A 22,921-nucleotide genomic window follows, 5' to 3' on the forward strand; every position below is an offset into this window, starting at 1 on the left:
GACTAGTTATTCAATTGTCTCACTGTCAGTGAGCTGAGTTTAGAAAATCACAACCACCATTGCTAATTCAGTTGCCTCCAAGGCTTGTTACTGGCTCCACTGAGTGGGGTCTGTGCTGGCATCCATGTACTATACTCTCAACCCAGTAAGAGAGACTTTTCCTGCCAACCTCCCAAATTATTTTGGGCTAGCAAATTATTTCTTCTCATTTTTAATTGGTTCTGTTACTTCAAATTCCCTTCTGGGGCACTATTTTAACATCATTTGGAAGAGAATTTGGGAGAACTCAGGTAAGTCCCTGCCTTTAGTCTCCCATATCAACTCCACCTCATTAATTGCCCCAAAGAAGCTTACATTCTATTACATAGGAAAACGTATAAACTTATTCAAAATATATGTGGCTGAACAAGTTGTGGTCGTATTTGTGATAGAATGTTATTGTGCTATAAGAAATGACTAGCAGGAAAGTTCCAGAAAAATCTAGGAAGACATATAATCTGATGCAGAATGACGTGAGCAAAACCAGGAGAACATTGTACATGGTAACAGCAATTTTGTCTGAAGATCAACTGTGAGTGACCTGGCTATTTTATCAATGCTACAACCTAAGACAATTCTGAAGGACTTATGATGAAAAATCCAATCTATCTCCAAAGAGAAAACAGATGCAATCTGAGTGGAGACTGAAGCATAATTTTTTCACTTTCTTTATTTTTTATATTTTGCATGATTTCACGTGTATAAGTGATATAACATCACTTGTATATATACATAAGTGATTTTCCTTATGTGCTTATCTGACTATGAGCAAATATATAATTTTTTATGAGGATCAAATGAGATAATATTTGTGAAACCCTTAGCTTGGTGCCTGGCACATAGTATAGACTTGAATACATGCTTATTTTTCCCTCTCCTTCCTTCCTTTCTTGATTCCTTCTTTGCTTCTTTCCTTCATTCCTTCCTTCCTTCCTTCTTTATGACTTCCCTTCTCTCCCAATACTAGTAGCTTCTTATTGCTTCTGTGTTAAATATAAATTTCTCTCTTTTGCTGTTAAAGCCCTTCACAAGCTGATTCCAAACTATCTTTCCAGTATTGTTGTACATAATTTCCTTCCCTATGCTTGGTGATCTAGCCAAACCAGTATTTTTTTTTGCTCCCCACATACAACACTCTATCTTTTATCTTCAGTTCTTTACACTGGCCATCCCTCATACATGGTGTGCACTCCCTTTTTATATCTAACTTATAGAGCCTCTTTCTTCCTTTAAGATGAACCTCAGACACCATCTTTTACATGAAGTCTTTCCTGATAAGCCCTACTGTTACTCTCCTCCCTTTCAAACTATCTTATGCTTAACTACTAAATATGTGCTTATGTATATATGTTTATGGGAACCTCATTTGTACAGTGGACAGAATGACAGGCCTAGAGTCAGAAAGACTCATTTTCCTGAGTTCAAATCTGACCTCAGACATGTATGTGTGTGACCCCTGGGCAAGTCACTTAAGCCTGTTTGCCTCAGTTAATCATCTGTAAAATGAACTGGAGAAGGAAATTTTAAGAAAATCCCAAATGGGGAGGGGGGGGGTGGTGCTCATAAAACAACACACGCACATACACACATATACATATAAAACTATATTTATGGTATGTATATATTTTTACATACTTAATATCTCCCCATTAGAATGTACCTTTCCTGCAAGCAGAAATTGTTTCATCCTTTGTACTTGTATCCCAAGTATAGCCATATTGCAAAGGGATGAGAGAGGAGAAAAAAGGAAATGAATGACTTCCGGGTCACATGTGCAACAAGATAGTATATTAAACATTGTCTCTGATCCCCTTGACCTCTCAAGCCTTCCCAAATAAGAAATTATGGGCCAAAGATAAAGCAAACTGAGCTGTTTCCATGGACTAAGACACTCAGAATACAAAAGAAGGTTAGAAAAAAACAACCCTAGGAATGAACCCTCACTGACTCTGAGCTCACTTAGCACCCCTCCTCCACCTCCCATGATGCCCAGATTGAGGTTATACTAGCAGACCAAAGGACATGACACAGTCTTACATTAAAATCCACCCCTGTGTGGTTCCAACTAGACCACAATAACATTCATGCAACCAACAGCTGGGCTGGGCCTGGGCCTGTCAGGAGCTGAGATTTGGTGGTGGGGGGGTGGCTCCATGGAGTGCAGTACCATTACTATTTGTAGTCAGAGAGAGGTGTCAGTGAATGATAATATGAAGGTGGGAAGGTGGGGAACAGAAAGTCACATGGCCCCAACTTCTGGTCACATGCTTTTGTCCTCCCAACCAGCAATGGAGGAGGGGAGATTCCCCGGCAGGACAGGCAGCAGTAGGGACCTGGGATCTACCAAGTAACATCAATGAAAAAATGATTGGAGAGAAGTTCACACCATAAACCTTCCTTCTGGACAGACTGTGGCACAGACTTTACAGCCAGCAGAAGGGGTTCTGTACTTCATGGAAGAAAGGATTGCTTGGGTACTTGAAGATAAAGACAGGTTTAAACTTAGTCATACATATGTGAACAACAAATGTCAGAAAATTAGTTCAGAAAAAAAAGCAAACTAAAATCTGTGGTGAGCCATTCCTACATGCAGGAGACACAACCAACTTCCATTTTTCCAATGAAAGCATAGATACAAAGGAGTGAGATGTTGTGAAAAACCTCCTTCAGTGCTTGCTACCCAAATTCAAGTGGAAAGCCAATCAAATATTAGACAAAAAAATGGAATTTTTCAAGAAAATCCTGGGTTGTTTTTTTTTTTTTTTCAGCTTCATAAAAACCTAGTGGTGAATTAGGTGAACAGCATTGAGGAATTCTGGGCCAATTGTTTAAGCATGGATGCTGTGAATAGCCCTGCAGCATCCATTCACAAGCAGAATGTGGGCATTTCTGCAGCACTTCTGGCTAATGTCTGCCCCCAGGCAGATGGCTGCAATGGCTTAAGGTATAACAACTTCTGATATCATTGAGTCCATATTTAGGACTTGCCCATCAATAAAAATGAAATCTGCAGAAAACATACCACATAACATGACAAATAAAGAGTTCTGGACATGATATTTTCAATCCTATTATTTTTGTGGAGATCAGCTTAACATAGGGTCAAAAGATCTTTTTGTAGAATGTGCCAAAATTGATGAAAAGGGTTTAAAAACAGGGTGGGGGTGCTAGGTGGGGCAGTGGATAAAGCACTGGCCTTGGATTCAGGAGGATCTGAGTTCAAATCCGGCCTTAGACACTTGACACTTACTAGCTGTGTGACCCTGGGCAAGTCACTTAACCCTCATTGCTCCAGAGAGAGAGAGAGAGAGAGAGAGAGAGAGAGAGAGAGAGAGAGAGAGAGAGAGAGAGAGAGAGAGAGAGAAGGGGGGAAATTGTACCAACAAAAAGGGTTTAAAAACAATGATATCACTAGAAGTGAAAAACCCCCTCCTAGATTTGACTACAATGGAGTATAAATCATGAGATGAAGACTATGGGGTTTCCTGGGTGCCATCTACTTCCAACTCTTCAAAATTCAGAAAGGAGAATAGCAATGCCATGAACATCAAGCGTATTTGACCATCATAGTGCTATGGTCCTAGCAGCAAGTCTCAGGAAACAAGAAGTGCAAAATAATCACAACAAGCATGAAGAACAGTACAAATGGGAACTCTCAGGATTCAGACTTCTTCTAGCCACCAGTCAAAAGGGTAGTGTTACAGGAATCCATTGAAATGAAGACTTGAGGTAGGAGATAATAGCTTAGAAACAATTTCCCTAAGCCTGAAGAAGTCAGATAGGTATTATCATGGCCCAATTATAATTCAGTGTCTCCCATACGCAACAATTCAGGATATATCAATTCTTTTTGGAGTTTTAAGCAAGAGGTTGAAACTTATACACCCAAACTAACTCAGGTTCTTTCAAGTTGTGTTGTAAGTAGTACTATCACAGACCAATCCCCTGCAGGAGCCCATTAAGTCAATAAAAAGATGGTGCAAAATGATATTCAGTTGAAATGAAACACTTATATGTACCTGTGGGGGAGCTTCTTAGGCATTTCTGGTTCTGTTTTCCAGTTGACACACCATTTCTAGAAGAAAAAAGTAGCAAGGATGAAGACTAAGTTGTACAATTCCAAGCTACTAAGCTCTGCCCATTCCAAGAAAAAAAATTAAAGACATTATTTAAACACAAATGTGTGAGTCACGTAGAGATGGCAACAGTCTCTGTGTCTAATGAAGAAGACGTGAAGGAGACTAGGTTTTTGGAGGCTTTGGCTCCTGGGATACTCTCTGCAGCAATATGAACACACACTGAGCAGCTTGCACATCACCCAGATGATGCTGTGCCAACATCTTCAGCCACTGGACTTGGGAGCTGATGCTATTGAACTTGTACATCCTGAAGTAAAAGGAGCTATGGTTAATCTTGAAAACTGGGAGGCAAATGAAGGGAGAACCAAAGTGAAGTTACTCAAACTGCTTTTGACACATGCTGAGCTATTTTCAGAAACAAGTAACTTTAAAAAGTGTGAACTGATAAACTGATAAAATCTGAATTTGTTTGGTCTAACTTTTGTTTTTAAGCATATGTAATAGAGTAGAAATTAGTTATTTTATTTTTCTTCTACTGGATCCCCTTCATTTTACTGGATTTTATTTGTGCTTTACTGAAATAGGTTAAAAAACAAAAAGAAGAGAGAAGCTATCGCTCTAACCCTCAGGAGACAGTTGTGGTAAAAGGTATCTTCTTTCCTGTGTTTCCTATGGAAATGAGAAGCAATAGAATTGTACTGAGCACTTATTTGTGGTGTGAGGTTCTGGAATGACACATGGGGAACAATTTTGCAGAAAATTTTCAATTCTTTAATGCAATTTTTTTCAAGAAAAAATGGAGCTGCATGTTTTTGCTTGAGTACACATATGTATGGCTAAGTTTTTTTTTTTTTTTTTTTAAAGATGGCATGTGTTTTGAGGAAATAAGCTGGGTTTTTTTTGTTGTTGTTTTTTTTTTTTTTTTTTAGTGAGGCAATTGAGGTTAAGTGATTTGCCCAGGGCCACACAGCTAGTAAGTGTTAAGTGTCTGAGGCCTGATTTGAACTCAGGTACTTCTGACTCCAGGGCCAGTGCTCTATCCCCTGCGCCACCTAGCTGCCCCTGGAAATAAGCTGTTTTTAAAGAGTTTAAACATCTTAGAAGTGAAGAGAACTACAAAAATCCTTTATTTGTTTTCACCTCTAAAAGAAAGAAAAAGTGTATCTCAAGTTTGTTTTTCTCTAGTCTACCTGACATACAATTTTTGGTGAATTGATAATCATTGCATAGAGTAGAAAGCATGTGAATGGAAAACAAAAAGTTACATATGATATTGTATCTGGAATCGTTATCATGCTTTGTCCCTAATAGGATCAAGTCACTGTTTTTCTAAGACTTAATTGTCTTTTATATTAAAAATTATGCCAAAAAGAAAGCCATTTTATACATATTGTTTAACTCACCTGCCCCATCCCCCCCTACACACACAGCCACCCCTACACTCCAGTACCTCCTCTCTCTTTGAAGTTCCTTGGGGACTCCAGTTCCAGGTTGTGGAATATCCTTGGGTCTGTCATGGGGTGCAGAGCACCCCAGAAGTTCTCTGGGGCACATCAAGGAATCTTCTCCTTGAGAAACTAAACCAGAGGACAGATATGCCTAGAAAGATAAGCTAGCTTTGATCTCCACACTCTGGTCTCCCTTAACCCTGGGGAGATAAATTTGGGTGTGGCTGTGGCCTTTGTGTCCTGAAGAGTGATCTGTAGCCACCCCTCACCCAAATTCCTCCAGTCACTGCCAGTGGGGGATGGTCCTCCCTCACTAAAGGAATTTTCCACAGGCAGATGGTCCACTCCCATCAGTCCTCTATAAAAGTACCTACCAGCCTCCTGCTCGAGGAGATTGGTACCTCTGAGCCACATGCTTTGTGCCTATCTCCCCATAAGAAGTCCAAGGATTTCTGTCATGGTTTCCCTTCCCTCCCCCCTTCCCTTCCCTTGCTCCTAAATAAACTACCACCTTATTCTAACTACTTTTGTGTGCAAGAGGGTGTAATTTTTAAAGAGGAATTCCTAAGAACCCCAACCCCTAACCCAAACCCGTGCTCCATTTCCCCCCATTACAGGCCTTGGCAGCTTGGTCATATCCCTTTAGGAACAAAAGCATGCCAGGGGCTGTAATCCTGAAGCACCAATGCTGCAATGTTCTGAACTATCGCTAGTTCTGAATTGCCTGTACTAGGCAAAGCAGTCTGTGAACTGTCAGTGTGGTACCAGAGAACTAAGGAAAAGAAAAAGTGGGACAGGTAACACTCTGTATAGAGGGAGCTGTATAGCACTCCACCAAACCTGGGGAAAGAGCAAAAGTTCCAGGTAGTCTCATTTCTGACCGCCCAGAAGTTGGCTGAGGCAGAGACCTAGGCTGGTAAATAATGAATTGTCCAGTATGAAAGGAAGCTGAGATACATCAAGATCTAGCCCCATGAAAACCACAATCAAAAAGGTTGGAGTTAGAGGTAAGAAATAAAGAAAATAAGGGGAAAGGAAGAAAACCGAAAGAACCAAAGATTACAGGAAGAAGAAATCTCAAAGGTTTTGAACATAAAAAGATAAATCAAAAGGAAAAACAATAATAGAAGGAAATATGGCCTTCAGAACTAGCAAATGAATTCAAGCATATATGAATATATATTGCAAAACAAAAGAAAATGGTCCAATACTCCTTATGAGACAGAGTACCCTGTGAAATTTGTGGAGAACATGAAATCACAACACATTATTCCTAAGAAGTTTAAAAGATAAATGAGAATCCTTAGAGCATAATTTATGGCCTGTACATAAAAAATAGTAAGCAGAATAGAAAAATTTGAATCTACAATGGCAAGCCTCTCCAAAAGACAAGAGAGAACAATAGATTGGGAATGCAACTACATGGAAGTGAAAGACAATATGAAAGAAGAGAAGCAAAAACCAAGAGCATGAAAAGAAAATACGTTCATTATACACATATAGATCTTGAAGATATGATATATAAAGGTACTCTAGATTTCACAGAAGATAACAAGACAAAAAACCTTAACACCATAATGAAGGAAATAATAGAAAAGAACTACCTAGAACTTCTAAACATAGAAACTGAAATCCCAATCAAAAGAACTCATAGATCACTTCCAGAAAAAAAAAAAAAAACCAACAACAAACCCAAGGCTGCAAATTAGGAGACGTGTAGTGATGAAATGATGAAATCTAACTATTCAATTCAGAAACAACATGTTCTGTAAGCCATCAGGAGTTACAAAGGAGAGGATACAAAGGAGAGGATATTTGAATAATGCAAGACTTTTCTGAACCCCTTAGGAAAAGGAGAAAGAAATGGAATAATGTGATCTGAAGAGCATTGGAGCTCAGGATGCAGGCTAGGGAGACCTGTATTGACAAAAGATGGATGTGTAATAACAAAGAAGTATATGCAACAGTTTTAGAAAGAAAACTAGGACTGAAGAAATTATTTGCATATTGAACACCCCAAACAATAGACATGCAAGAGGAATGATTAAATGCAGACAGCAAAAGCAATAGAGTGGAAAAAGAAAGACCAGTCAGAGACTTCTTTCTAAATATACACAAGGAAACAGATAAATGAGTAAATCCAGAAGAGGAACAGTGAAGAGGCAAGCAAGGGGCATTTATAGACAAAATCTGAAGACAGAACCTGCTTACAAACAAATGCTTCTTTTCTGTAATTACATTACAATATGGGAGGGCATATGAAAGAGAAGGAGAAAAGATGGGGAGTAAGCTAAGCACTGGGGTCGAATTAAGGGCCAGCAAGGAGAGGAAGGTGACCTTTGTGGTTTCAGAAACAGAACACCCCTTAGGAGAGTAGGGGAGTAGGAAGGGAGAAAGATTGAAAAGGAGAGGAAAGGAAGGGGGTTTTACTTTGGAAGTGGGAGGAGCTTCCATGGATATTGTTAATATGAATATATGGATCACCTGGATTTGACGGGGGTGCCTTATTATCTAAAAGTATTTTTAAGGAAACCCTGGGTTAATAGTAGCAAAAAATGTCCTTCAACTGAACTCCAAACTGAACCAAGAAAGTTGGCAGATAAAAGTGCTTACCTGGTAACTTCTTTTCCCTCAGGATAGTAAGTCCCTGTCTTATGGGGACATCTCTGCCTCCTCATCCTTGCCAAACCCTCTTTTTGGAATCCTATAGTCTTATCATGATGCCTCTGTTACATCCATTCTTTTTATAGTTTTTGCTTTTGGGTTGATCTGTAACTGACAACGCCCTGTAACCCATGGACAAAAAAAAAGACAAAACAACACAACAAAGCACTAAAAAACAAAAAAACAAAACCCACCTTATATACCCTCAGAAAGAGGGAATCCCTGAGCTCCCTTCTGAGGAGGGGAGTCTCCAGAATGATCATGCTATATTTCTTCTTGGGACAAAAATAAATTGTTATTATGTTTTTTCTGTCTGTCTCTGATCTGGTTTTTAGCCATGTTCTCTAATCTGGTTTTGGTAGGAGATTTATGTTTTCTCTCATCTGGGTTTTTGTAGAAGGACAGGTATGGAAACAAATTGTAGGAAATATTATAAGATATTATAATTTCTCTCATCTGTTTATTTTGTAGGAGAGATTAAAAAATAATTTCTCTGATCTATTTGTAGGAGTCAGGAAAATTAAACTACATATTTTAATTTTCAACAATATTAATGCTCCCTATAGTTAAAGGTTGATGAAGACCTTACATTGGATGAGGTCTGGTGGATTTGGTGCCTGAAAAGTCTACTTGTCTTGAAATGAGAAGAGTTGGAACACTTGGAAGTATCTGGCAATTGGAGAAGTGGGAGAGTATGGACCCAGGAAGGTAATTTCCAGGAAATGATTAATTTTTTTTTTTTTAAAAAAAAAGGTCAATAAGAGATGGCATAGATCTAGAAGGAGGGAGTGAAGGGAACGAAGAGTTCTCCACCATGAGGAAATGTCTTCCCTAATACCTGTGATAATTGGTACTGTTTTGAGAATGAGACACAATTGAAAAAGGGAATCTGTGGGGTAAGTTCTACAAGACAGTGGCAGAAAGTGACTAGAGGCCAGAACTTAGAACAGATACGTAGGAAGTTTTACAGAGAAAAGAGAGACAGCAGGGGGCATAAATCACAGAATGAAGCTCTAGAGTAAACAAAAAGGGGAGATGGATAATGAAGAGTGAAAGATTTTATTTTTAAAGGGGCAGGAAAATATGAAAAAAAAATCTAATGAATAGGACTAGGTGAAGGGGAGGAGAGGAAAGGGGAACCTACTTGATTAACTGACAGGAAAAAAGAGGAAAAATAAATTTAAAACTGCAGAAAAGCAGGAAAGAGTAACATAAACAAAACTCTAAAGCAAAAGGGGTAACAAACAAGAGGTGAGGATTAGGGTTGAGGGGAAGGGAGCCAATAGGAACATGGTTATTTAAAAAACAAAGATTAAGGTAAAGTAACCAAAGGAATATAATATTGTGTTTATAGTAGAAGAGGGGAAAACATAATAGGAAAAAAAAACAATTTTAGACATAGATGGAGGAAAATATAAACTTGAATCTTGTAACTCTATGTGAATTCAACAATCCAATTAAACAAATGAAAATTAAAGACTGATTAATTAGATAATAAAATAAAGCCCTCGATCTGTTATAAGAAACATTTAAAAACTCAAATACATAAAATAAAATTAATATTACGAAAAACACTATATATTATATTGTCATGGGGCACATCAAGGAATCTTCTCCTTGAGAAACTAAACCAGAGGACAGATAAGCCTAGAGAGATAAGTGGAACCAGATAGGACTGAGTTAACTCCTGGATTTCCACCTTTCATTCTAGTCTCCCTTACCCCTGGGGAGATAACTTTGGGTGTGCCTACTTCCTTTGTGTCCTGAAGAGAGAGATGGCTTGAGAGATGCATAGCTGCCCCTCACCCAATTCCTCCAGTTGCTACCAGTGGGGGATGGTCCTCCACCTCTCACCCAATCCCTCCAGCCACCACCAGTGGGGGATTGTCTTCCCTCACTAAAGGAACTTTCTACAGTCAAATGACCACCCCCCCCCCCAGTCCTCTATAAAAGTACCTGCCAGTCTCCTGCTCGAGGAGATTGGTATCTCAGAGCCACATGCTTTGTGCCATGCCTCTCTCCTCATGAGAAGTCCAAGGATTTCTTTCATGGTGAGATTAGGTAAATTTGTAGTGAATCTAGATAGTTTGGTTGTATGATTTCCACCAGAGCTTTTAACAGTTTGTGGGTAGGGGTAATAGAGGTAGATGGTAGAAGTAATGCAGATTTGAGGTTTTGCAAGGCATGAGTGGTAAGAGGATAGAGAGAGATTTGAGAGATGGTTAACTATAAGAGAGAAGAGGAAAGTCAGATTCCATCAAGTTCTGTGCTTTAGGTCCCAAGTGGGTGGGTGGTAACATAAAACCTGCTTTGTTCAAGGGGGCTATTCCTTACATGAACAAATAGATTTTATGATTGCATCCCTACTGGTCTGGCTAAATTTAATGTGTCCTAGCTCTTCTTTTCTGGGTTATGGTAATAACAGGTAGAGTTCTAGGACTCCTGTAATGTGATCAGCTTTCATAATTCTCTGACTCTAGAAAGCACTTTTACCTGAGATTGGTACCTGCCATCCCTGCTCAATTACTATATTAAATCTATTTCACTTCCTTTACAGTAGGTTGGGAACAAAGCAGAGCCCCTACTACTCTCAGTGCTAAAAGAAATCTATGCATCCAATTAGCAAAATTACTAGAAATTGAGGTTTGGGGGGTTTTGCCTATAAAAGTGAGGGACGGTAACACTGGTAATTTCCAGTAATTTTCGGAGGATAATAGTAAGACAAAATGACAACATACTTTTGAAATACAAATGTCTCATGCACCCTTGATACCCCAAAAAATATCCATCATGTTCTATCTTGCATAATAAAAATTGTACCTTGGGGTACAATTCTTGACGTTTACATGTAAAAGACAATAATAGACTATAGCCCCTGATAAACAAATGAAATATTGCACAGCTTAAATTGGGGAAAAAACTAGTTAAGTCTTAATTTTCACTCATGTTACAATTTCAAATTATGGGATTTTCTAAAGGAAATATTAATTTTAATACTTTTATTTGTGAAGGGATCTAAAGTTGTCCTCTAATGCCTCACCATGGAATGGAGGTGACCCTGATTTCTTGAATACTGTGCCAGAGAGCATAAGGTCTGGCAGGTTCCAGCCTGTTGGAGAAGAGTCAAGTTCAGGCCCACTGACAGACAGACTGTATGTCTATTGTCTGAGGACCAGGTTGTCTCAATTCAGAGAGGTTTATCACAGTCTTGGCTGAAAGGTGATGAACTTTTGTCTATAGCAACTCTCCAAGACTACCTACCAAGTCCTAGAATGACTGGGATTTGAGTTGGCAGAGAAAGCGTCCACACTTAATAAAATTGCAGATTATTGAAGTATTGATGAATTCTAAGTTGAAGTTGCCTTAGAAAGTGTTGCATAGGAGAGTGGGACCTCTGGCACTTGCTTTAATGAATAGATTTAAATTTATTTGTAATTACCATACAAATTCTTTAAAGGCAAATTGATTCATCTAAAGTGCTTGAGAATATTCTTTTTTAAAGCTGTTTGAGCATAACTCCTGCCGTGTTACTTAAAGTAAATTTAATCACAAAACTCTTTGCATTGATAACTTATTGGTATGCATCAGCCCAGTTCTTTCCAAAATTATTACAAATTATTAATGAGTATGGGGTTCCTAATCTCTTTTGTGTCATGGACTCCTTTGAAGACTAGTGAAATCTATTGACCCCTTCTCAGAATATTTTCTTTAAATGACTCAAATAACATGCATAGGATTACAAAGGAAACTGATTATATTGAAATACATTTATCAAAGTATTTCTTTTCTTTTTTTTTTTTTTTTTAGTGAGGCAATTGGGGTTAAGTGACTTGCCCAGGGTCACACAGCTAGTAAGTGTTAAGTGTCTGAGGCTGGATTTGAACTCAGGTACTCCTGACTCCAGGGCCGGTGCTCTATCCACTGCGCCACCTAGCTGCCCCATCAAAGTATTTCTTAAAAACAAATTCACAGGCCACAGGTTAAGAAACCCTGAACTAACATTGTTCTGAATTAATGAAGTTTTACTATAGCTGGATGGAGAGAGAACATATGGGTAGTGAAATTTACATGATATGAATGAAGTTATCATTTTGTATTCTTATGAAAAAAAATGACATCCAAGAAACTAATTCTCAACTAGATCAGGATAAAGAATTCTCTGTGGCATCAACGTAAGTTCATTAAAAATAGAGAAAGATGTCAATACAGCCAAATGGAGACAGTTACCCACGCACATTTTCCGTGCCAGCTCTTATATTTACCATCTCCCTCCTACAGTATACCATTATCTTACCCTCTAATTCCTGTCAAAATGCTTGTCTTCAATAAATGGTAATCAATGTCTCATATTATCCCTCATAGAAAAAGAAATGTTTACTAATCTTTTAAAACTGGGAAAAATGTTCCATATATTGCTTAAATCATCAAAGAGGTAAGGTTAGCCTGACATTGTTTCACTGAAGGTATTTCATATCTCAGACAAGATAAGTGCTATGTCATGATAGGAGAGTTGCTAAGGAAACGTGTTGCATAGGGAACCCTCCTAATAACATACATTTGCAGTGAAAAACTCAAGCTCTAGTAATTTACACATCCATTATTAAAGTTATATAAAGCTTTGAAAGATGAGAAATTTGTGGAAAAGGAGATCACCATTTGTGCTTACCTATTAGCCTGGCTAATTCACTATAAGGTGTCCATCCTTTTTGCATTTCACTGGCATTGAGAAACTTCACAAAACAAGTGGACTGCATTATTTAAAATAGATTGATTCCCAAGAAGTTGTATGGAAATAAAACATACTTCATTATTGTTGTGGAAATAAAATATTTATAAATCCTTTCATATGTGCTAGAAGAAGAGGTCACTGTTTAAAGATTTGCATTAACTCTTTTAGGAGTAAGTTGATAAAAATTTTACTTTATCTGTTTGAGGAATAAATTTCCAGGTAGCAGGTTTCTTTTTTTATTTTTTTAAAATGGGGTTATGACATTTATGTTCCTTGTTATGGTTTGAGGCTATAGGCAAGCACTATGGAGGTTGGTTCATTTTTCTTAGAAACTACTTTCACTTCAGGTGGCAGCTATCAAGTCAATGATATTGCCCAGGTATGGATAATTAGGCCCAGCGGTCAGGTTTTTTTTTTTTTTTTTTTTATAGCAGAGAAGCAGGCAAAAGCCTGCATATGATCCACAGATTAATACGTTGTTGGCAAAATAGAAATCTTAATGAAATGAATGACGTTTTTAACATGAATCTCCAAATCTTACTTAGTATGGAAGCTAAAGTAATTAATAATGATGATGATGATGTAAAAGAGGCACACTTTTGTTTATTAAGACATTGACTCTATTCCCATGGGCCTGCCCTAGGACTTTTTCCACAGTTCCTGTGAGGGTATAGGTGAGTATTGTACCACTGAGAACTCCTATCAAGTAGGGAAAGGAACAGAGAAAGACTAGATTTTTCTGATGGAGAATATTTTTCTGTAACTCTCCCTTCTCTCTCCCCATCCCCCAAAAGAAGGAGAACATAGAAACTGCTAGTTGCTACCACCATGGTCATAATAAATAACCTCCTGGGCCCAAGCTTCCTTCATTTCACACTTACCGAGTCTATTTGACACACACAAAATAAGAAAACTATGTGCAGGCTACTAGAAAACAATCACCTAGAATGATGGTAGACATGTCAAATAAATAGAAAAGATTTCTGATAGTATATATTTCATTATTATGCATTTTTGTAGGGATAGATATTGAGGGGGGAGGGAAATCAACTGACAAATTTTTCGTAGCAACTGATAAAATTACCTAAGATGTCATACAAAGAAGATGATCACCCAAACAATCCTCAGGCAGCAATAAGAGCATTTGAACTCTAGCATTTGATCTACATACCTCTTGTGGATCCCATATTCCATTTGCGATGCTGGACATTTCCCATCATGCCTCTGAGTTTCAGATTTTATACTTGCTGACTAGAGAATGAGAATTCTCTCTAATGTCTTACCTATTTTAATAGGTGCCTCTCCAAAGATTTTGGAAGTGTTTCCAAAGTACTTGCCTCCTTCAACACAAATGCTTTGTATGAATATAATCCAATTCTATTTGATTTGGATGCTTCATGTCAAGAGTATGCTATCTACAATCTTTCTAGACCTGCAGTCCTTGACAATTACAAAACAGAGGCTTGAAGTAAAATAACATATAACATAATGCTGCCCTGATACCACTTAAATCTCTGTTAAAAATCTTGTTTGGTTTTCTGTAAACATTTCTATACAGTATTGTGCTATGGAGAAGATACATTTCCTCTAATAAAATACTTCCTGAAGTGAGGCAGTGAAACAGACTGGAAAGAACCTTGGATTTGGAATCAAGAGATCTGAATTCATTCGAGTTCTAGCTCTGCCATTAACTTGCTATGTGATTTTGAGTAAATGACTTAATCTCTCTAGGATTCAAGTTCTTCACTTGCAAAACAAATTTGGACAACATAGTCTATAGTATCATTTCCAGTTCTAAGATTTCATTATTCTCTGGTTTTAAGGTTAGATTAAAACACATGTAGTTTTTATATATGGCTCTTGAGGTCTATATGCCAACTTCCCTTTGAACTGATTTAGGTCTTCTAGAACAAGACTAGCTGGATCTCCCCCTTGAGCTTCTAGGTCCAGAGACCCTGAGGACTTGGAGGTATTTTTCTTTTGCCATTGGCTAAAGTCCCCATTCTGGAGTGCTTTCCTCAATATCAATCACCAGTGATTAGAACTTCAGTAACATCTAACTAATTAACATTAAGAAGGTTTTTTTTTTTTTTAAATGGATATTTACTGAGGAAGTCTGCCAAGATAGGACAAACATTTTCTTCCAAGGCTGAGGGAAACTCTTCCCTTTACCACTTCAGTCCTTGGGAATAGTTGGTTTAAGCTTAAATTAGTTGATTAAAGGCATTTGACCCATCAATCTCACTTTCAAATACAGATTGAAAGAGTCATTCCCTCTTTGTTGCCTTGAATCCATGTTGAGTTGGGTCAATCAAGCTACTCCTCATTGGGTCTGGCTATCACTAGACCTCTGAAAGTTCACTTTTTCATCTTTTTGAAGCTCAGAAGGTTACAGCCTAACCATCCCATGTCTAATATTTTTTCACTTATAATGGGAATGAATAGATATGAGAGGCAGAAGCAATAGTAGGGTTTCATGTCTTCCCAAAGCCAGAGAATAGTACACTGGTGCTAATTCTTTCTCCTCACCCAGGGGCTTACAATCATCTCTGCATCTTTGTTATACTGTAGAAAATTGGGGGCAGCTACGTGGCACAGTGGATAAAGCACTGGCCCTGGATTCAGGAGTACCCGAGTTCAAATCTGACCTCAGACACTTGACCCTGGGCAAGTCACTTAACTCCAATTGCCTCACCAAAATAAATAAATAAATAATGTAGGAAATCAAGAGAAAGATTAAGAAATTTACTTTGGTCTGTTAGTATCTTTTGAATAACCTGTTTCAGATTTTCAGCCAATCAAAAATGTATTTCTTTATCATGTTAATGATGGGATGATGGCAGACAGAGAATACCTGTGCATCTTCTGAGGTGGAGGGCAGGGCCCCTCCATTCTACATCATCAAGAATTTCCAGAACCAGGCTAAGTTAAGCATACCCCAGGACTGAGTCCATTGATCAGTCAGTCCTCTGCTATACACAAATTTGTGATTCTAATATTTGTGTCAGAGGCAGTTACTAAAAAGACAAATTTGCTTAAGCCCCATCTAAGGACAACCTCAAATAAGACTCAACGTGAGAGGGAGTAGAACTGAGCTGGAAGCAACCTAGAGCAATTTACTCATTTTATGACCTAAGAATGTGGAATCCAGAAAAGTAAACTGTTTTGGTTAAAGTCATGTAAGAAAAAAGAGTCATGGGGGCAACTAGGTGGCGCAGTGGATAAAGCACTGGCCATGGAATCAGGAGGATCTAAGTTCAAATCCAGCCTTATACACTTCTTGACACTTACTAGCTGTGTGACCCTTGGCAAGTCACTTAACCCTCATTGCCCCACAAAAAAAAAAAAAAAGAGCCAGGATCTGAACTTAGAACCTAAGACACTGAATCCAGTATTTTTCACTCTGTATCATGATCACTAGGAAATAAAAAAAAAAACAGATAAAGATGGACAAATATCTGGAATGTAGCAACATGTCCTGTGATCTGAGAGAAAAGATTTAAGTGTTTTTGTTCTCCCACTGTTATCATTTTATGCCATTAACTATTTCTCTCCTCTCCTCTCCTCTCCTCTCCTCTCCTCTCCTCTCCTCTCCTCTCCTCTCTCTCTCTCTCTACTTTTTGGGGGACATATATTTCCTTGGCAGTTTCAAAAGCACATGGAAATTTAATCCATGTTGATTCAAAAGAGATTGTTTCAGTCATCCCTTCAGGGTCATGCAGCTAGTAAGTGATAAAAGCCAAATTTGAACTTAGCTCTTCCTGACTCTGGGGGAAGCTAGGTGGTACAGTGGATAGAGCACTGGGCTTGGAATTAGGAAGACTCATCTTCATGAGTTCAAATCTGGCCTCAGATACTTACTAGATGTGTGATCCTAGGCAAGACACTTAACCCTGTTTCCTTTGGTTTCCTCATCTGTAATATGAGCTAGAGAAAGAAATGGCAAACCATTTCCAGTATCTTTGTCAAGAACCCAAATGAGGTCATGAAGAGTTGGATATGACTGAAATGAAAGAACAAGTTCCTGACTCCAGGCCAGGTGCTTCATGCACTGCCTACCCAGCTGTCCCACTTACTATGGCATGCAATTAGATAGATAGCATACTGAATTAGTCAATCAGTACCTATATCTTTGATAGGACCTGAAAAGGGGCAGTGAGTTAGTTAGGCCCAGGTCAGAATAGTTCTCTGAAGAAAAAGACTAGATTTCTCTTGGGAGATTGTTCAGGGCTTTCAATGATCCCAAGGTGCTCCTTGACAAAAAAAAAAAAAAAATCCATATTTGTAACCCCTAGAGCCTCTCACTATATAGCTACAAACCATGGGATGCTGTAATCTCAGAGAAATCAATACTGCCTGCAGGTTATTCAAGGGCTAATGGAAAGATGCCTGGCAGATATAAGTAAGTTTTATCATATCGCCAATATATTTAAGAGAATTATACGAGGCATCATCAAGAATATGCATGCCAAGTAAAAAGAAAGTTGTTGCTATTTAGTGATGGCACTGCTACCCTCGAAATATTAAAAGAACCATAGGAAAACTTCCAGTGAGCAAGGCAGATATTCTATGGAATATTCATAGAGAAACATGGAAGAATCTCAGAGGATAAAGCAGATACTCTGTGGTATGTTTATGGAAATACAGAGAAAAGAATATCACAGGATCAGGCAGGGATGGGCTGCCTAAAATGTATGAAATCACTAATACACTGATTACTAAACTAAGTACCTCAAATAGACTGTATTGATGGTACTATTTCACCCATCACCATTGAAAAAATTGATTCTGTAGGAAAATATCTTTCCTCTTGCCAATAGTGGAATTATAAACACATGTTGGGGTACAGCATATTTGCAAGTGGGGAACTATCTGTATTCATATTGCTTTTTATGTTATATTTTTATTGTAAATTCTTATGAATAAATAAATACTTTTCTTATAAAAACTGGTCTTATGATGGATTTGGACACATTTTTGGTATGATTCTTATTTTCTGCCAGAACCTGTAAACCAATAAAATTCATTAACATGGAAGATAGGTTTGAATAGAATCTTGTCTTCTAAATCATTTCTATTACAAAAAAAATTTCTACTAGGGTTCAAATTTCTGGTTATTAACTTCATTTCCAAACTACTAAAAGTATTTGCCAAATCAGAGTAGTTTCTTCTTGGCTTCAGGAGTCGAAAAGTTATATATAGCTATTTTTATTATAATGAGACATACAAATACGCCACAAGCACCATGCTATACAAAATCTTACAATAAAGACCACGGAGCTTATGGGAGAAATGGAGTTAGAAGCATAATGCTCAAAAACTTCATCAGTTTCATAAAGATATTAACCTAATGAAAAATGGTAACATAGTTTTATACATGTTAAATGGTACTACAATAAATAGTGACACCTCACCCCCTTCACACTTTCTGATGCCTTGGACCATTGATCTGCCTAATTTGAAGTTTCAAGGATCAGCCTTGTAAAGTCCTGTAAGCATTGGTCAGGCTGAAATTTGGGGCCTCTGGGGCTCCAACTCTGAGCCCTAGGCACTAGAGACAATGGTGGAAGGCAGGAGTGTGAACCTGTCCTCTTCTGTCCACAGCTCCTACAGAACCAGGAGATAAACAATAAAAAGAAATTTTACCTTGACAAAGACTCGAAGTTTTCTTGTGGAAGTAGATGTCAGAAGCATTTTTATGAGTTATTGTGAAATGGTGCAGTTTTCTGCATTTCCTCTGTTTTTAATGGAAGAAATAGTGCATAAGCAAACTCAATATTCCAGTTATGTTCAAAATGTTTCTCAAAGGTCAATCATGTTGGAACAGATTTTAGTTTTCAAACAAATATTATAGCAGAACTACTGTATTTATCTCTAGAAGACAAGAATGCTTTAAGAGGCTTACACAAGTTAAAGTTTGGTTTCACATATACAATTTATTTACTTATTGGCTGTCCTCAACAAGAAGGAAATAAAATGATGCATTCCATAAGATAAAACATTGAAAATGGTGTGATATAAACGTGTGGACAGAGAAAGGGCCCTGTTTTCATTATAACAATTAATTTACCAAACCACTCTTATATTCATCATTGATCCACCCTAAACTAATAATAGGTATTATAGATGCAATTTGATATGTATTCATTGTATTGATATCTCTCCCTCTCTCTATATGTATATATATATATGTATATATATATATATATCCACACATATATACATATGCACATACATACATACATATATGTGTGTATAGATAGATATAGATATAGATGTAGGTGTAGATATACATATACATATACCTATAGATTTATTTCATCCTTACCATAGCCCTGCAAGGGATCCCTGTAGTTAGAACTACCAGAGCCACTCATTGCTAGGGTGGAGTCACCAGGGCTTTGGTCTATGACAGACACATCTAAAGGGTGGGTAGACTTCTTCCCTACTGCATTTTCTTTGTCTGCTGTATTAACATACATAAAATTTTCTCTCACTCCTTTTCCCCAAATAACATACATCTCTTTGGGGGTTTTTATTCCTCCATGGCCATACCTTCATAGCATCCAGTGGCTTTTCAGATTTGGGAGGTTGAGGTGCTGGAATCATCATTTATGCTATGGGAACTGAGGCTGAGCTCTCTAGTGGATCGCTCAATCCTTTGCTTGAAATTATTGAACCTGACAATGGAAAAATGTACTTTGTACCACTCTTTCACTCTTTTAGTACCACTTCTGTCAATTCCATTCAGCTGAATTTGTCTCAGGTACCAAATGTTCTAGTCTCAATTCTTACAAATATTATTTTTTGTTAGCTCTCCATTTCTTGCAGAAACAAATCTGACTGTGCCCATCTCCTTTCCTAACCATAGCTGGGAAGAGTTCATTTCTATTCACAGTGCCTACACTGTGCTCTATTTGTTTATTGCCTTTGGTATGAAATCTTCATTCATTTTTTGTGCATAAAATACCCTAGAGAAACACATCTAATTCTGCTTCTCCCCTTTTTTCTTGCTCCTTTCTAATACTCCATCACTTAAATGATGAGTGCTAAAGGGATATATAGAAGTAATAATTAGAAAAATCCAGATATGACAAGAAAGTCAATTTTGCACATTATGTTGCATGCCATTTCCCAGGAATAAAGATGGTAAGTCATAAATGAACCACTGACTAAAGGAAATGGATTGATTTAGAACAATGATGAATTTGGAAGAAGACACATGCATGGCAATGCCAGACATTTAGTATCCTTACCCTTTTTTCCCCTTTTTCTTTTTAGATGCATCTAGAAGGAATTGAGGCAGAGAGAAGAAAACCATGCATCACTAATAGAGTCGACCAGAATGATATCTGCTCCTCTGGTTACTTAAATACTCTGTCTAGACACATTAGGCTCTAATTTCATTTTCATTGCTCTGCAGTCTTCAAGCTGTGGCACTCCAGGAGATGTCTGCTGTACCCTCATCATTTAACACAAATTGAACAAGACACATAGATAGTGGTGTTTACCATGGGCTCTATCCCAAGAGAGGGCTTTGTGGCAATGACACTCAAAAGCAAGATTGTAAAGGTTGGCTAAGGACTTAGGATATATTCTGCTAAGAACCAAATCTCTCTTACCTTACTTGCATTCACTAACTGCAAAGAACAGAATGTCAGCAGGAAGGGTACAGCTGGCCAATCCCCACCTTCTGACACCCTCCCATTCCCATTGCCAGACCAGCTTGGCTTCCTTCTGTTGGGTCACCTCTTGTCATCTGCATTTCATTTGCTTCAAACTGATTCGCAGAAATCTACCTGCATATTAACTAGATTGAATAAGGTGCCAAAATATATAGAATTCATCTCTTTTGGAGCAGGCTGAACATTAATTTACCAAACCACTCTTATATTCATCATTGATCCACCCTAAACTAATAATAGGTATTATAGATGCAATTTGATATGTATTCATTGTATTGATATCTCTCCCTCTCTCTCTCTATATATATATACATATATATATCCACACATATATACATATGCACATACATACATACATATATGTGTGTATAGATAGATATAGATATAGATGTAGGTGTAGATATACATATACATATACCTATAGATTTATTTCATCCTTACCATAGCCCTGCAAGGGATCCCTGTAGTTAGTATAAGCATTATCTAAATTTTATTAAGGATGAGCTGGGGGCTTTGAGACATCACATGGCTAGTAAGTGGAAAGAACAGGACAAAGCCCTAAGTCTTTTGATGTCACCACTATAGACCAATGACAAGTTAGGAAGAACTATTTTGAGATACTTTGGGAATCTCTAGATGAATACCTGAAATTTAAGCCCTGGAGAGTATTGATCCCCACTCCCCAGCCCCGGATAGTGTAGGGAGCTACTAGTGACAAAACTTTCACTACAAACAAGATCACATGATCTGCACTTTGAGTTGACTCTCCTTTCTGCTTCACAGCGACATGTGCTACCTAACCCCTCAGTGGGTATGCTCCCTCCCACTACAATCTATTCCAGTTCCCCTCTATATTTTGTCTTCTATTAGAATAGAAACTCCTTGAAAGTAGGGACCATCTTGTTTTCTTGTTTTTATATCCTCAGCACTTGCCACAATGCCTGGCACAGTAAGCACTTAAGTGTTTTATCTATCTATCTACCTAAGAAGTAGAGCTACAAAATCCTTAGTAGATAAATAATTTTACAGATAAGGAAAATGAGGACAGAGAAGTTCAAATGATTTGTTCAAGTAAGTTGTGGAGGTTGGATGTCAACTCAAGTCCTATGATCTAAGTTGTCTTCTGTTCTCTACAATATGCTGCCTCTAACAGCGCTTCTATAAATTATATTCTGAAAAAGTTACCTGGAGCATGGAGACATTAAATGACTTATCTATCCATAGCCTGTATGTATCAGAGGCAGGATTTAAACCAGGTCTTCCTGACTCCTAGGCTGCTCTCTATCTACTACATTATGATAAGTCTCATTCATTCATTCATTAGGGGTGATTTGAATCTTATGATTTGAGTAGTTCTAGGAATAGGCCATTCTCTTTAAATACAGTAAAAAGTCACTTAGGATCTTTTCACAGAGAAACTTAATGCATTTTCTCAATCTTCATCCTTTTTTACCTTTCTTCAGCCTTTAATATGATCATTTACTTTCTTTATGACACTACAATCTCTTGGCTCTTCTTTTTCCTGTCTGACTGCTCCTTCTCAGTCTTCTTTTGTGGATATTCCCATATAGGTCACATCTGGGTATCACCAAAGCTCTGTTCTGGGCCCACTTCTTTTCTCCTACTATGCTATTTATCTGCTTCTGTGGATTTAGTTGCCATTGATATATAGATGATTTGCAGCTCAATTTATTCATTTTTAACTTCTCTCCTGACCTCTAGTCTCACATCTCCAGCTGTCTATTCAACATCTCAAACTAGATATGCCATAGACATATTAAACTCAAAAAAATGTCCAAAACTGAATTTTTTATCTTTCTCCCTCAAGCTCTTCCATCTAACTTCCCTATCCTCTTAGTCATCCAGGATTGTAACCTAAGTGTCTCCTTCCCTCATACTCTCTCAAATCTTTTCTCATAACCAATGATAACAACTCCTACTGATTCTCCTTTTCCAATATCTCTCATATATGCTCCCTTTTCTCCTCTCACACTACACACAGGTGCAGGCCTCATCTCCTTGGTTGATCTTCCTACTTTAAGTCTTTCCCCATACCAATCCATTCTCTACTCAACTACCAATGTGATCACAGGTCTGACCATATCATCACATATGCCCCCCTCCCCCAATCAATAAATTCCAGTAGCTCCCTATTGCCTCTGGAATATATAAAATTCTCTCTTTGGATCATAGAAAAGGGAAAAGGACCCACATGGACCAAAATATTTATAGCAGCTCTCTTTGTGGTGGCAAAGAAGTGGAAATTGAGACAATGTC

The 22,921-nt window shown here is 37.9% G+C and overlaps 1 pseudogene; it reads left to right on the plus strand.

The window, feature by feature from the left end:
• The window catches only part of LOC122749026, a 64,232-nt pseudogene extending 59,902 nt beyond the window's left edge, over window positions 1-4,330 (plus strand).
• The last annotated feature ends 18,591 nt before the right edge of the window (window positions 4,331-22,921 follow it).

Source organism: Dromiciops gliroides, chromosome 1 (genome assembly GCF_019393635.1).
Source record: "Dromiciops gliroides isolate mDroGli1 chromosome 1, mDroGli1.pri, whole genome shotgun sequence".
In the NCBI taxonomy this organism is placed as follows: Eukaryota; Metazoa; Chordata; class Mammalia; order Microbiotheria; family Microbiotheriidae; genus Dromiciops; species Dromiciops gliroides.